Here is a 17,858-nt window from a genome sequence, read left to right on the forward strand (position 1 = left end):
TAATGTATTTGTCTTTAATTTTGGTAAGTATGGCAACTAGACAATATAAAGTTACATACACGGCTTGCATTATATTTCTATTGAGCAATGGCTTTATAAAGATCACATAGAAATGAGCCCCTTTCATGTTACAACTTGAAATGATGTTAACAGCACCTCCAGTCATGTTTGTTCATTCTTCCTATCATTTTATCCTGATGGTGCGGTTTGAAAAACAGACAGCAGCTGCAGTAGAGATGCAGGTAGCAGCAGTTATATCCTGTCCTTCCCTGTCTGCCTATCTTTCTCCTCTCCTTTGGGTTAGTCCCCAGCCCTGCCCTTGCCCTTGAGAACTGACCTGTTCTTTGTCTCTCCCCTTGGAAATGATGCTTTTGTCCTAGCTTCTGTCCTTAAATGACTCTTCTTTCTGGATGTTCTGCAAAAACTGTTTCCACAAACTTCAAGGAAAAAAAAAAAGGCTAAATTCAGTTTTATTTTCACTCTGAGCAAGATTCTAATAAAAAGACAAGAAAAATACCAGCTATTCTTAATCATAATTGCAACAAATTGATATTTAGTTTGCACATTTTTATTTGTCTAATATATCAGTGTATCAGGCTTAACTGAATTGGCAGAATATCTAGAACTCCTAATTGCAGGGATAAAATGTATGAAAGACTGAGAAGAGATTTTTTTTTCCCTAGGAAGAAGTGGTTTGCTAAGCAAATTAATAATGTAAAAGTTTTTCAGAGCTAATTACAGTCCTTTCTTACTTGATCATTAAAGCAGTTTCCCTCTGCTAGGCAATATTTTGTTAACCTAGTTTAGTTACAGTGTGAAGTAATAAAACGGAATTTTTAAAAATATGGCCTATTATTCTGTCATTGTTTTTTTATTCATAATGAAACCTGCTAAAATTATAAAACATAAATTAGACTTTAAAAAAGTTACCTGACTTTTATCAAAATACTACTTCTTAAAAAAAAAAAAAAAAACCTCAGAATAAAATTGCAAGTTGTAAGTTTTGTTGAATGCTTAACCAGAATTTGAATATCTTGTCTTGCAGTATACCCTGAGGTTTGGGCAAAATGTGACTTCAAGATATATACCTGAATAATGAAGATTTAAATGTACTTTTACCTTCAAACATAATACAAAGAAACGTAACTCTGAAATAACATGCATTTTCCTGCATCTTCTTTTCAGCTGTAATTTAGACCAATATGCAAAACACATATATAAAATGCGAAATCATCATGTTTCAATGCATACAATAATTTCTTCTCTTTCGTTATAATTGCTAATCCTGCAATAATTTTGGCAGCTGGAAAGAATCTCACTAGTCTCCCTGAACTGCTCAGAATACTGTGATTTGATAATAGAGAGTTACAGAGAAGCATAAGAAACTGATCTTAGCATGAAATTCCCTGACATGACTCAAGTCAGGCTAGTAATTTAGCACTGAAGGCTGGCCTGGAGCTTAAGGAAGAAGCTGTCACGCCAGGTGGTATATAGTAGGCAGGCTGCCACTGGGGGTATCACAGTTTCCAGTGCACTGTGTTACAAGGGCATGCAAACTTGTCAAACCAATTATTGTAGAGCTCAGAAGCAAGATGATCAAAGTCCTGTGGGTGGTGGCACGATGGGCCTGAGGCATCCGTCCATTCTGAGTTGGACAGCTGCCTATTGCAAAGGTAGAGAATAGGACTCACTCCCCAAGGAAGACTGACTGGCCAATACTGGGCAGGCAGGTTGCTTGAGTCCTGTCCAAGTTCACAATTGTCTATTCCTTACTCACTGTCTTGGCTTGACCAAATTTGAGGCAGGCCTCTCTCCTCCCCATAGGCCTCTGAACTTTGGCTCACCCCCAAACACTGGCTTTTAAGCAAGCACTAAGGAGCAAAACATGCTCATTCCAAGAACTGCCTAAGCACAGAGAGAAACATTTCCTGTTGAACTGCCCCAATCAGGCTGTCTGCTGACCCCTATCCACTTGCTCAATTTACCCTCCAAATTCCTCCCATCCCTACTTACTCTTCCTTATAAAAGAAAAGCCTTTTTTTTTTTTGAGATGTTTGCAGATGCTGAGATCAGTGTGTTCTCCCTATTGCAATAGTCTTTTGGAATAAATCCTTACTTTATCTTAGTCTGGATTTATTTGTTCTTTGACCATCTCAGTGATGGGTCTGCCTCATCTTTCCTTGCTCCCACTATTCTCTTGTCTCACTTGCCTTCTTGTCATAATCAATAGCCACCCTGATGAGTAGCAAATCCAGGAATAAAATTATTTATTTTAGGTCTGAACTATTTCTGCATATTCTTTAATTCTGCCTGGGAAAGCCCTCAAAATCATTTCTCTTTGTTTTCCTGGAAAATCCCTCCTTCACTAGGTCTCAGCTTATAACCTTTAGAAAGTGTCCTCTGATGCATGTGATTGATTAAATACCTGTTTTTTTGTTGTTCTCAAAGCATTTTATGCTTAACCCGACTGTAGTCATTCCCTCACTGCATTACAAATGCCTGTTTCCTTACATCTGCCCTCCTAATCTCCCTAAGGGCCAGGCCAGTGTCTTATTCATCATCTCTCAGCACCTAGCATAGAGCCTACCACATAGTAGTTGCTCATTAATATTTGCTCTAAAAATTACCAAATAAATGAAATAATGAATGCCCAGAAACCCTCCCCCCAATTCACTAGAAAACTAGCATGCCCAATTAACCAAAGCAGAAGACAAATTGCATAAGAAAAATCTGTACATCAATGGCCAAGGGATCTGCAAAAGTAACACTTTTAGGTCCACAGCAGCAAGACTGTGTTGCAATCAACCCTATAATGTGATTTGACTGAGGCCATGTAAGCAGTCGCTGCCCAGGTTCATCCTGACTCAGAAACTAAGCAGAACCTTAATTCTGCAGCTCAGGGTGGTGGCAGGAGATGAGCAAATCAGGGGAAGGCACAGAGACGGGAAAATCCAGTCCTCCTTATTTTCATTCGTAACTTAACATCATGTTACATGCTATCTTCACCAGCCTGAATACCACTCTAAAGCTATTTCATACCTGCTTATTTTAATTTCCTGTTTTCATCTCTCCAGTATTCCATCTACCTTTGATCCATTCAAAGATATGTGGACAATTCTCAATCTTTATTATATTTATTTTTTCCTATCTAAGTGGAATCCCCAGCCTATGCCTTTTCCTTTTTAAATTAGTGTAACAGAGAACCAGTGTTGGGAAACATTTTGTAATTTTAAACTCCTGAATAAAAACTTATAAACTTTTAATGGATTCACCACCCAAGAGACTGCTTTTATTACAGTACCAAAATAATGCAGATTGCAAAGCTACACAATGATAAGATTGGCAAAAGGTTTTGGATGAGTTCTTTAAACTGATTAAACTGGCCCACCTGTTTTTGAAGTTCACTCAGTATGTGTTTCATCTATTTAGTCAGGTAACAATTGCCTCGTTTAATTGCATTAGTGCGTGATTCTCTGAGTAGGGCAAACAAGATGTGCCTTTAAAGAGAATAATGTCTCAAAATGTTTTTTTATTGCATTTGAAGATAATACATATAAAGTTTTAATGTAATGACTACCAAAAGTTTTTTCAAAAATTAACTCTAGGCATCTGATTATTATTAGATTTAATGATCTATAATATATTGTTGAAAGTAACATTAAAATATCATAAAAAATAAATACAAACTATAGAGCAATAATGAAATTCCAAAAGGGAACATGCTTATAAAATAGAATTTTGAATATTGAGTCATAAGTTGAATTGCTCACCATGAGCTTTATTTTGTTCCAACAGGCTACATTTTTGGTTATATTTTTGTTGTTGTTGTTAACGTTATCTTGGGACAAAACAATCTCACAAAGAAATGTGATTATTTGGGTTTAGTATGAAATCTTTTTATGATCTGAGTTTACTATAATGTATCATGCAATTAATACTAATTCTTGGTATTATTAGTATTTTTTCTCTTTCTTTTTCTCCTAGTTTATGTATTAGCCTATTGGTTTGCAAACTGGACCCCTTAGAGGCAAAACTGAAGAAGGAGGCAGACCACTCCAGATTGCAGGTGGCAGGTTTAATAAGCAAGGGAATTTATACATGAAGCTTGTCTTGGGCGGCTGCAAGACCAGTAGATTGCCACACCCGCCTGCCAGAATCTTAAAGTTTATATAGAGAACTTAACTGGGTTCTGTCACATTTACCATACAAATGGTCTCAATATCACATTGCTATCTCAAGGCTGTGTCCTTGGGCATCTTCTACTGTAGGGAAAGCAAATGGAACAAACATTCCAAAGACAGAATCTGATTGTCCAGATTCTACACTAAGATCAACCGGCAATCACATCCTCTCAATTACCTCCTCCAATTCAGCCATGTGCAGATTTTACTAAATAAAAAAAAAAAAAATTCCTCCGTGATATCCACTTTGCTCTTTTGAAGATATTTCCAGGGGTGGAATAGTATGTGGTGGAATGGGGAAAGGATAAAAAAAAATACATTTCTGTCTGATTTCTTCCTCAGCTTGTGCCTGGCAGTCAAAACTAATATTCAGGCATAATCCTGGGCAAGATGATGGCAGGTAGTGTGTCAAGAGCAGTCCTACAGGAGAGGGGGAGGAAGATACTGCTAAAAAGAGATAAGCACTATTGATCGTGCTTTCTACCCTGTTGCTTGTTATTCTAGCAAGAACAAAATAGAATGAGTTGTTGATGCAGACTATGTCTCATTTATTTAATCAATATGTATTGAGTGCCAACTATAGAGGAAGCATCAGTCTAAGCTCTAGGCGTATATCAAAGAAAAAAATAGAAAAATCACTCTGTCTCATGAAGATTAGATTTCTCCATCAGCACAACTAAAGCTCTTTTAAACAGTACTTCTCCTGATCCAGCCCCAAAGCTAAACAGTGACAGAACAATAAATAAATACATAGCTTCCGTTCATGAACGATTATAAATTTGCATTGTGGTACGACACCATGATGAGCAGTTCACCCACAGCCAGTTAGCATATTTTATATATCTATAGTATAATATGAGCATTTATGCTACATATTCTCTCTTCATAAATCCAAATTATAAATCATGGTAAAATGACCTGATTTCTAGTCAGACTTCTAGCAGTTGCTGTAAGCTGCTTGACATAATTGCCCTTTAGTTCCTGAATCTGTAAAATGTGAAATGTGAATGGTAATACAGTGAATTCAATTTTTTTACTGAGTGGGTCAAGATGAAGATCATTCCATAAAAATGGATCTTCCTCAAGGGTGGTGATACACATGTGCCATTTAACTTAATGATTGTACAGGGGAGTGGGTGGGGAAAGTCAGTCCTCTATTCTACTTTACCACTGAAGGGGACAATATGTACCTGCTTTTATCTTCTCTTGTATATTTTACCTTTTGTGAGTGAATTACGATGTAAAACAACTCAATTAAAATGACAAAGGTACATAGTACTCTTAAATTTTGCTGTCTGATCATACATATTATCAAGCTGTTATTCCCATTATGAGAGTTGACAGGCATGTAAGGACCAGTTCTCCTCTTTCTCCCTTCCCTGCCTCATTTGGCATCAGTATTCTACTTTCTATTAATACTGCAGGCTCTTGAGAGACCTCAGACTTAACTGAGCCAAATTTCATGAGACACGTGTTAAAAGGTTTCTCCCTCACATCTCTCAGAACGGAAGAAAGCCCCCCAGGCCATATTCTCTTGTAATTTAACTGTGTCTGACACATGGAAAGATTTTAAAATATCAATTTTTTAAGCAATTAAGAAGCAAGTTAATTAATATATAAAGAGGCTTTTCTATAGAAGAATATTCTTCTATTAGCAGTCAAGGCTAATGTGTCTTCAGTTTTAATTGATAACCTACATAAGAAGAGGCTGTTTTTTACTGGGGCCTCTAATCAAAATTGATTTCTTAAATTTGCTAAAAGCACCAGCATTTCTGAGGAAGGCTACTCTTTTTGGATTCCTGACCTAGCATTTAATGGGAAACTGAAAAACAGGAAGAGGAAAATAGACCAGATTGCCATAAAACAGTTGACATGTTAAGATATAAAGTAGAACACCACACACACACACACACACACACACACTCTCTCTCTCTCTCTCTCTCTCTCTCAGAAATCATTATATGGAGATCAGGAAGAGAAGGTCACATTCAAAACATGCTGGTGAATATCAATAGAAAAGAAAGATAATCTATTGACAGAACATACAATTCAGGTTAAAAAAAGTGAGTGTATTTGTGACTGTTTCTTGAACTACTATGCAAGTGTCATATAATAAAATTATCTACAAATTTAGGAAGGTAAATGAAATATTGATCCTCATACCTTTTGTTAAGTACGGGGAGAGTCCCGAAGCATGCTGGAAGGTTAGAAATTCAGTGATCTTATTGCTTCTTGTGATAGTGAAGCTTGCTGCACAAACATTTGTATATGGGTAAGTGACTTGGAAATAAGGGTATTTTCATCATCCATGGGCAATGTAAACACAATAGAATTTGATTTGAAGATTCTGTTGAAATGTTGGTCTTGAAAAGGTAAAAAGTTACAGCTTGCGATATTACAATTTATTCTATTGATCTTGGTAATTATCACAATGAATATATGTGAGCAGAGGTAGGGTTAATAAGAACTTCTGTTTATTACTGTTTGATAACATTATAGATGCCACCTATAAAGCTATACTGGGTGTTCTACAAAATAGTAATATTTATTCCCCAATCATAAAGTAAGAGATTGCCTAAAGAACATTTTTTTGTCTTAATTTTTGTTTTTGGTGGTTAAATATTTGTCTAGGGCACTACTTCAGGAAAGAAGAATTTGGCCCTGACTAAACCATAATGCAAAATATTTAAATATTACCACACAAAATTGTACTAGCAGAATTTAAATGTACTTTTATCTTAGTTGCTATTAAAAATGCCAACTTAAATGTAGTCAATATTTCTGAGTTTTTAAAAATCAATTTCTTCTTATTACTATCTCTACTGTGTTTAGACAACTAAAGATAAACTGCTACTTTTGTGTTGAAAAATTTGGTTTATCAGAAAAAAATCATCCTCTTACAGAAGCAGATTTGTTTAGAATTGTTTCTTCCTGCTTCATTCACACATATGTGCGTGTTTTAGGGTATTTTTATATAAGAATATATGCACTTTTCAAGAAATAAGATTGTCTTTCTCTCTTCATGGACTTAAAGAAGGACCTAGGCCTGATCTACTTCCATTGTAAGCATTTAACCAACATAGGCTCACTTGACTTCTCAAGAAATCCTGGGCTCTTTGTCCACAACTATGGACATTATGAGAAATTGTAGTACAGTTGTAAATAAATTTTATCAAAGCAAGTCAAGGATGAGCTCTTAGGATTATACTTTAGGGGGGTATGTGGCAATCTGGTCTATTTTCCTCTTCCTATTTTTCAATTTACCATTAAACGCTAGGTCAGGAATCCAAAGTGAGCAGCCTTCCTCAATTAAAAAAACCTACTTAATTCTGTGAATACATTCATTCTTCTACAACATTAAAAAATTGAAATGTAACTTCTTGTTGTATACAAATGCATATAAATGTACGTATGTGCATAGATGTATGCACACATGTATATACATACATTATATGTATACACATACATTCATTATACATATGTAATATATAATATATATGTCTATTACAATATTACTCTTTGGTTTTAGATGCTTTCCCTTTATTTTTCATGAAGGAACCATTGCAAGCAGTCTAAAATACTCATTTTTAAAACTTCATTGAAATTCTGTTTCTTATTACTCTCATTTCTCTATGCCAAAGAACATTTTTAATTAAGGCTATATGCATCCAGGGTCATTAATTATCTGCAGATTAATTGCCACCACATGATTGTAAGATGGCTACTCCAGAAAGGTTATAAATTATGTTTAAGTTCTAAATGCTAGGCCATTCAAACTGAATAGAAAAATAGTGAGGGCTGATTAGTGGAGAAAATGGAGGGAGAGTGAGGGCAAGAAAATAAATAGTTTAAAAAGCAATGTCTTTTAAAGATGCTAGGTTGAGTATTCCATTCACCTGTTTTGGTAAACTTCCAGTTATGAAAAATTTACTAAATATAAAAGTAATGTCAACTCAGTTGACTTTAGAAATGTCTACATATGCAGATAGAGGTACTATTGTGTTGTTTTATTCTAACTTTTTCATATAACCCTATAGCTTATAAACTATGTTACCATCTTAAATTTAACCATTAATTATATAAGAAATATATGTAATTTTAGGGACTTCCCTGGTGGCACAGTGGTTAAGAATGTGCCTGCCAATGCAGGGGACACAGGTTTGATCCCTGGCCTGGGAAGATCCCACATGTTGCAGAGCAACTAAGCCCGTGCGCCACAACTACTGAGCCTGCCCTCTAGAGCCTACGAGCCAAAACTGCTGAGCCCGCATGCCACAACTACTGAAACCTGCGCACATAGAGCCCGTGCTCAGCGACAAGAGAAGCCCCCACAATGAGAAGCCCGTGCACTGCAATGAAGGGTAGCCCCACTTGCTGTAACTAGAGAAAGCCCACGCACAGCAGCAAAGATCAATAAATAAATAAATAAATAAATAATAAATTTAAAAAAATGTGCAGACAGATGAGTAGTTTTTAGTATATTCACAGAGTTGTGCAACCATCACTACTATATAATTTTAGAATATTCCAACAACTTACAAAGAAATCTTGTACATACTATCAGTCATTCCCCATTCTCATTCTTCACTCCAACTCCTCTTTCCACACACCACCAGCTCTAGGCAAACACTTATCTACTTTCTGTCTCTATGCATTTGCCTAATATGGAAATTTCACACAAATAGCATAATACATTATTTATAATTTTTGATTCGCTCATTTCACTTAGCAGAATGTTTTCAAGGTTCATCCATGACATAGCATTTATCGATACTTTATTCTTATTTATTGCCAAATAATATCCCTTTGTATGTATATACTAAATTTTGTTTATCCATTCATCAGCAGATATTTAGGTTGTCTCTAGATTTCGTCTAATTTGAATAAGGCTGTTGTGAATATCTGTGTATTCGTTTTTTGTATAGACATATGTTTTCATTTCTCTTAGGTACATACCTAGTAACTGAATGCTGGGTCATATGGTAACTGCATGTTTACCATTTAGAGGAACTGTCAAACTGTTTTGCCAAATGGCTGAACCACTTTAAATTCCTACAAAGAATTATGCCTTTTTGTTTTGTTTAAAGAAGAACTTCTATGTTTTCTATTCCTGACTATTTTCAAATTTGAGAATGTCTGTCTTTTGATTTAAATGGTAACATTTAAGGTGTAACTGTCTTGGACTTCTTTGTCGACTCTTCTGTTATCTTTTGTAATTGGAAAGAAAGAAAGAAAGAAGGAAAGCAAGAAAGCAAGAAAGAAAGAAAGAGAAAGAAAGAAAGAGGGAGAGAAGGAGGGAGGGAGGAAGGAAGGAAGGAAGGGAAAGAAAGAAAATTTGGAGAAATTGTGCATCTACCTTCCTTCTTCTTTCTTTTTTACTTATTTTTCCCTCTGGATGTCAAATTGTTTTATGTTTGGCAAAATCTTAACAATCATTTATTTTGGTGTTCAGAATTTTGCTTTGAATTTCGGAATGCAGGACAAGCTCTCTATTGTCAGCTACAGCATACCCTTCATTATATTATCAATGATGTGCTTTTGATTTTTTTTTAAACATCTTTATTGGAGTATAATTGCTTTACACGTGCTTTTGATTTTGAGGATTTGTTAAATACTTTAGGCCAATGATATATTTGTTTAGTTAGGACTGTGTATATCCTGCTTCAATATGCATTTCATGGCTTTGGATTTATAACACAACTCAATGTATAGCACTGAGGCTTTGACTTACCAGAGAGTTGTCCCAGTTATTTACTTTCCATGTTTCACCAGTTTCTTCCACAAAGCTGTTTCTTCTATTACCTAGTTAAAGGAGAGACGATGTAATGAGGATATCCATGAAGACTGCTGATTTTCAGATTTGAAGCTATTCATCAGAATTTTGTTCTCTATACCAAAGTGACTTCTAGGTATAGGGATATGATCAGGAGCCTTTCCACAGTATTTATACTGCCTCATTCATTTCTCTCCTCTCTCTCTCTCCTACCACCACTGACTGAAGTTGATGTGACCCTTCTTTGTTTAAGTACCAGTGGTGACAAACTCTGTGTGTGTGTGTGTGTGTGCACGCATGCATAGGTGTTTTAGTTCATTAAGTCTCAAATGAGTACAATTTGCTTCTGTAGTTTCATCCTTTTAAGAATATTCACACGTTATGTTAATCATCATTGGTTGTACCTTAAAGTGTTTTTCAAGTATGCACGTGTATATAATTTTTAATATGCTCGTTTGTTGATGCCAATCACATACAACTATCTTAAGAGATGTATCTGTTACACTTTATATCTTTATGTAGTATTTAATTGAGTTCAGGATGTTTTATTTTTTCTCTCAGAATAAGCTATGTTATGTTTTGGTAGCAAGCAATACCAGAATCTCGGTGACATTAGAGCCAAAGTTTATTTCTTGCTCATGCTTTGCCGTGTCAAGTTTGAGTGACTCTCCAGGACAGCTGAATTCCATTTTATGGCACAGAATTCTGGACTGATTTAACCGTATGCCAACTCTCTATCAACTACTATGATTACTGCAAAAGTGGAAGAGGGAGGGCTGTAACTTGTAGGCAGACATCATTGCTCAAAGGAAAATATTTGGCAATACTCAAGAATATGGGTATAAGTAATATCCACTTGTGCCCAGGAGGAGAGGAGGATGAGAATTAATGGTGAACAGCATTAAATAACAGAAATATAATATTATTAAATTTTAAAATATATTCATATCATTTTCATCTTATAACTGGAACAACAAAGAAAATGCAGTAGGCCTATAGCACTTTCAAATGTACATCTCTTCTCCAAAGAGAAAGAATGAGACTAGTCCAACTTCTTTCTAATACATTTCCTTTGTAAACATGGAAGCTTAAAACACAATCTGAATTTTACTACCCCTGAAAAAGGTAATGCATTTTTCTCAAAAACTGACTAGCTGCTTTATTAAAAAACTGATATTGATTGCTTTATTATTTTCTGAAATTTGCCTTGTTTAGTACAATGAAGGTCAGTAGATGTTAAGGCAGTTTCAAAAAGTTAGTCTTCTCTTAGTTAATAAATCACAAAGTAAAACATGAGGCATGATTTAGAAAGTGCTTAAGTGCTGAGCAAAAATTTAGATTAAAGGTCTATAATTTGGCTGTCTATTAATTATAAATGGAAAAACCTGACAAAATATGTCAAAATTATAAGTAAATTGAAACTAAAAAATTAACAGTGATTTTTCAAGGAGAAACGGATGCTTTATTAAAAAATCTCAGATATGTATATATGTGTCTTCTTCAGGTTTCATGACATGGCACTGAAATGTAAACTGAAGGGTTAAGCACCACACTAAGAAAGAGAATAGAAATAGAAAGCTAAGGGGAAGAGGAGGAAAAGAAGAGAAGCAAAGGTAATCCCCGGGGATGCAGTGAATGTCAGATGTCATTTTCAGTGTTGTCTTAAAATGCTCTACCTTTTTTGGTTTTCTTTGTTTTAGAAAATATCGTGTACCAGGAGCTGCAGCTTTGCTCTAGTTTCACGGCCTGTCATAGTCACAGTTGACAAACCTGGTCTTTTTACCACCAGTCTGAGTTCAACTATACTGCTGACTTCCTCAGTGAGTATGGAAAATTTATTGCAAAGCTAGGTGCACTTTATGCTTACAGCTATTGCAGCAGTGCTGGTAATAATACACTGACAGAACCCCAAGCAACTGCTATATGTGACAGAGGAGAGTAAATTCCTAAACACAATGTATCCCATATTGTATGTGAGGATACGGTTTAGTAAACAGCCCTGTACTGCTACTGTGAAGTCCTCCATTAGCAGCCATCATTTCCAATGCTTGAATTATTTAGTATTTATTATTCATTCATTTTAACAATGAAGCAAACCAAGATTTTGTGCATGTACCATTTGGAATGTATATCTAGATGTTAAAAACATGATTAGAGTAAAAAATGTCTTCCAAGGTTTAGAGCCTACACAGTAAATGGAAATATCAGGCTTCGATTTTAGGAAGAAAAGAAAGAGTTTGCTTTTATACAAAGGAGTGAAACTTCTGTTTTTAATTTTAATATTTCAGGGTTTTCATTAACAAAGACAAAAGTAGTTTAAAGTTTCTTCCACTTGCAGCAAGGATCAGGATTCAAAAGTACAGTGTTTTCAGACTCTTCACTTACTACCTGTATGAACTTCAGCCAGTTGCTCATCAGCTGGTACTAAATCTTCTAATCAGTAAAATGGAAGAAATCAAAATACCTATTCCCTAGCACTGTGGCAAGTATGAAAGGAATTAATATGCATAAGATAAGTGAATGCATGTCATGTAGTAAATGCCAAGTAAGCTTAGCTATTGTTACCAGAAGAGTTTATCTTATCTCTTCCTTGAATGCCCTGTAAAGTCTGACCCTATATTTCCTATTCAAAGACATTTGAGTCAAAGTCCATCATTCTGGCACTTAATACCTTCTGTGACTTGACACTATTAATTCTTGAACATTAAAGGATTGAATCACTTTGGGGAAATCTGAGGTCAGTCCCAAACATATCTTCTACCTTGTATCCCACGTCATTAAGAAAAGGAAAGCACCATCTTCCCTTACTTCAGTTCAGTATCTTTATCTCACCACCTGACTGCCCAGATTTATTCAGCCCTGGTTCATTGACCATTAATGCTCACTCCTATCCCTTTTTGCTGTGCCCTCTGGAAACCTCAGCAGTTTTGTAGAAGGCTTTCTCCACTTTATGGATGTATCTGAAACCTAATCACCTTAGAACAGACTACTCAGATACCCCTCTTCTATATTGACTCCTCTTTCTCTAGCAGTTCCTAAACTAAATGTACTCTTTGGTTTGGCACACGGTATCAGTGGTATGCTTCCTTTCTTCCTCTCCAGCCTGATCCCTGCCAGAATCTGCCCAGCAAATTATATCTTCTCATCAGAACATGGCTTCAAGTTCTTTGCATATGCTGTCACCTCATTGATTTATTCACTCATCCATGCAGGACTTCGTTCATCACACAGTAATTGAGTATCCTCTGTGGAAGATGTCAGCTATTTAGCTCTGAACAGAGGCAGAATTTTACCCTGTACTCATGTTTTTCCTAAGGTATGCTGTCCCAAACTTTCATTCCTTTACTTATGCTTTCTTCTGTCACCTAAAAAAATAATAAGCATCTTTTAAAAATTAGGTAAGGAATTATCCAATCAGGGCACTTTTTCTTACACTTTTCTACCCCTAATCTGAGATAGATACCCCTACTCTTCATGTAAAGACCATGTTCCCCTATATGTCTACTGTTATGTTTATCAAATTATTTTGAATTATTTGTTCCCAGGTTAAAGGATTTCATCAGGAAGGGATTATATTCATATGTCCAGCTCCTAGAACCGTGGCTGATATAATATCTCCAGCTCCTAGCACCGTGGCTGATATATACTAGAAACTCGGTAATTGATTGGGTACAAATGATATATTAACTAAAGGGAGAGACCCAATGCTCCTTTTATCATAGGAACTCATTAGACTGAAGCATTTCATATTTGACTCCCTTCTACATCTATCACAACATATAATCCTGTAGTTCAATACTTAATATGTCTCGGATAAGTAAACATTAGCCATTTTTTGAGCACAGTTGAAAGCTTGTAGGAAAAGATCAGTATAAGGTAGAGATTTGTCATTATTTAATATCCCTTAATGTCCTGTATCAGTGCTGGGAACATAATAGGTACTCGGTGAATATTTGATATCTCTCTGTGAAAAAATATAAGATGCCAGGCCTTACACTGGTGCTTTGCAAATTTCAGATTAAAAATACTTCAAGGTAATTTTATTAAAGATGACTATTTACAGCCAAAGGTGAAACTGAGGCATTATGACTAATGTAAAATACAAAGTTAGGGCTCAGAGTGCCTCATGGTTTTGTGCAATATATATTTCTGACAACAAAACAATTGTCACTTGCCATCTGGTTCTGCAAGAATGAAGTCACTAGCCACTGAAGTCACTGACCTTCAACACACCCTGAAATGTGTTCAGGGCAGAGATCACAAATGAAGGACTCGGTGCTCTGGAAAAACTGGCAGAACAGGCCTTCAGTTAGATATTTTCAGGAGAAAATATTATGAACCTAGTTTCTTGCATCTTCTCATAACTAGAAAAGCACTAAAATCATTAACAGAGATATCTTCTCCTGACTAGAAGCAACCTTCTACTGAGATGTGTGCTTGATTGCAAATACCCGCTTCACCAAAAGCACACATATACCAACCTCCCCCCTTACCTCTTTGGAGCAGTTCCTCAGAGCTATCCAATAGGCTGTCTCCCAGGCCATAGTTCTAAGTAAGTCCTCAGATAAAACTGAAACTCACAGCTCTCACATTGTATGTGGGTTTTTTTGTATTTATTTATTTACTTATTTTCAGTTGACAGTTCTGATCTAACCTTGTCTGAAATCTGAAAGTTAAAATCATGGTCTAATTTAGAGTAAAATTTTCCCAGATATGGAACAACATGCTCATTTATCTTTGAGATTCCTTTGTGAATGATATCTATATTAGGGATTTTTTCTGTAGTGTAACCATTTCTTTTAATTATAAATGTTTATTTTCAAAATTTATGAAGGCTTTAGTTTGTGTCCTTTTAGTGAAATATGTGTCTGCTGTGTTTTCTTGACAAATGGTTTTATCATGAGAGGTTTACTGTAGTGTGTCTTTATTTTTCACATCTATTCATAAACAGCCACCCAAGTAATAAAAAATAGAGGATACTGCTAGAGTTGAGGACACAGGCAGGGTGAGCAAAAGATGATCTGGAAACTTATAAAGGGAAGCTATTTTAGGAGATGGCCTCAAAATGTGGAGAGAGTTAAAATAATATAAAAATATTAAATAGTGGGACTTCCCTGGTGGTCCAGTGGTTAAGACTCCAAGCTTCATCTGCAGGGGGCACAGGTTCTATTCCTGGTGGGGGAACTAAGATCCCACATGCCATGTAGCCAAAAAAAAATAAAAATTAAATAGTACTTTGAGTATGTGATTGCATGATTATATGCATTTGTTGATTCCTTTTACCCTTCTATTTGTCTGGTTCATTAGAGAAGGAAGGTAAGGCAATGTGAAACCATGAACACTTAGTGTAATATTTAAACACACTACCAGTAGGTCTGACCAAGATAATCTTACAGTCCCCTTGGCTTGACTAAACTTCAGGCAGGCTTCTTCTTGACCTTGCTTTTCTTAGAGTTTTAGAACACTTACAATTATAGATTCTTTTTCTACCTCTTTGAGATATAAATCTTCTGCAGTCCAGAAATGTCTTTCTCAAGGACCTGGGAGCCTTCTCTTTGAAATGTAATCAAGAAAGGTTCCCTGTCTCTAGGTTCTGTGGGAGGGTAGGAGCTTAACTTCAATAAGTGACAATTAGCAAACACAGATGGCCTAAGCACATTGACTAACCTCCCATTTAATATCCTCCAGTACTCTTCCATTATCTCACTCTACCTTTTAAAAATCACTCCGCCTTCTGCTTTAGTGGCTTTGAATGTAATCTCTCTCCCTGATTGCAATAATCTTGAAAAATGTCTTCCTTGTCTGTTTAACTGATCTGATGAAATTTTTCTTTTAGAGTTCTTAGGAGGTACAAGGCCAGTTGTCCAAAGATATGCAAAATTCTGTTACTATTTATATGCTTCTTTTCACTTTATCTTACTTCGTATTTTCCTAATTTGTGATAATTAGTATTCATATTGTCGGTTTCAAGTAAAATAAATGGAGCATCTCTTTCTCTCTCTCTCTCTCTTTCCTTTTTTTTTCTTCACCATTATTTTAAACCAAGTTCTTTTTTTTTAAATTTTTTTTATCTTTAAATAAGGCCATGGGAAGTATAAGTTTATCAGGAAATACATATGAGTGCATGCCTGAAGGCAGTTTAAATGAGGAAAGCAATTTGAGTTCCTCAGACCTGACCTAAAATGTGTTGCATAAAATACAAATTAGTTAACCCACTTAGAAAAGAACTCATTCAAACACTGAGTCTAAGATTCATGAATCTGGAAGTGTATTTAAGGTGAGGCCTGGCCTTAGAGTCAGATTGGTCAGAGAGTTGCTAACCAAATCCAGGATCTGTTCTAGGTTAAACTGTGAAGTGGTAGAGGTGGTCTTCAAACTCTCTTATCTCAAGATTATTCTTTTACCTTCCTCCCTCTTTTTTTGATCCCTGATTGAAGCCTTTATTTCAAGATCTCTCACATGAGCACCTTTACTGAACTTACCCCTTCATAAACTCACTGCTCTGTATTTTTACCAAGCATCTCTACACCAGATCAAGGCTTGCCTATTCTAAATTCTATTTCTTCTGGGTTCTGCTCACTGACAAGTCAATCTGATAAGTTACGTGAACAAATTAGGTTTCCCCTTACAGGTACCATATTTGTGTTTTAATATGGACCTCTGGAGAGAGATTTAATCCTAGTGTGACTATACCTTATGCATTGATTTTCCCAGTACAGTTATTCATAATATGCTCCTTTACTCACAAAAGTGCTCCAGTTTGGACGTAAAATTAAATAGTCATCCTGTGTGTTAAAATATTAGAATGGTCACCCACTCTAATGATGGAAGTTTCAGATACAAAGGCAAATTGTTTTTAGAGAGAAGACTGCCAGATTCTGGGGCCTTAAAAATCATAACATAAGGGGACATCTTCACATGATTTATAGTCCCAGGGAATCCAACATTCTGGTGGTTAATTGCCTTAAAGTTACCAGGCCCTAGGCAGCATTGCTTCTTACCTGGGATGACTGTTCAGGCAGGAGATTTGAGAGGACTTGTCACAAATACTCAGAAATTCCAAATATGTAGGGGAGGATAACAAAACCTGGACAAGCAAATGTGTGAAATAATGATTATAATTAAAATTTTTATAATGCTTATAATTACCAGGCATTGTTCTAAATATTTTACTAGTATTAACTCATTTAATCACAGCAAGAACCCTATGAGTATGAGATTATCATTCTACCCATTTTATGGATGAGAAAACTGAGGCAAAGAGAGGTTATGTATTTACCCAAGTCACTAAGAAGTAGTCAAACTGGCAACACAGTTTTATATTAAATTTTCATGATCTAATACATAATTCTGTACTTCCTCTCAGGAAAAGAAGAGAGGGAACAAGAAGGAGAGAGAGAGAAGAAGAAAGAGAGAGAGTGATATATTCTGCTTTCATCCACAGTAGATATTAGGCCTATGCATGATCCTTTGTATCTCGTGATATCTACTCTATTTATGTGCTACACTTCTTCTCCTACCCTTGAGATCCACCAGTCTGTTCTACTCTTGAATTGCCTATTCCCGTTCCCCACTCAACCCTACTTTCCATCTTATCTTGTTCTCAGCCTCCAGGGAAGGATGTTGGACTGTCAATTCCTTCATGTTCCACTGTTGCATGGCAGTCATTGATTCCAGATCCTAAGGAGGAAGAAAGAGAGATAAAAACATCATAAGGAGATAGTATCACAGTAGACTATTATGATGAAAGTGCATGTCAATTATCACTATTTCTTTGCCTTATTTTAACAAGAATTTTGTTATCTGCTCTGCCATAAGTTGCATTTTCAAAGCCCTTTTCTGTCTATCTTGAGAATCTGGAAGCTTCTTGGACAGAGTGGTGTGTGCATGGGTAGGGGGCTGCT

General features: G+C 35.8%; 1 pseudogene; it reads right to left on the minus strand.

Annotated features, from left to right (window-relative positions):
- Positions 1-17,511: 17,511 nt before the first annotated feature.
- LOC115865926 (small nuclear ribonucleoprotein Sm D3 pseudogene) overlaps positions 17,512-17,858 on the minus strand; it is a 33,902-nt pseudogene continuing 33,555 nt past the window's right edge.

Source organism: Globicephala melas, chromosome 5 (assembly GCF_963455315.2).
Source record: "Globicephala melas chromosome 5, mGloMel1.2, whole genome shotgun sequence".
NCBI lineage: Eukaryota > Metazoa > Chordata > Mammalia > Artiodactyla > Delphinidae > Globicephala > Globicephala melas.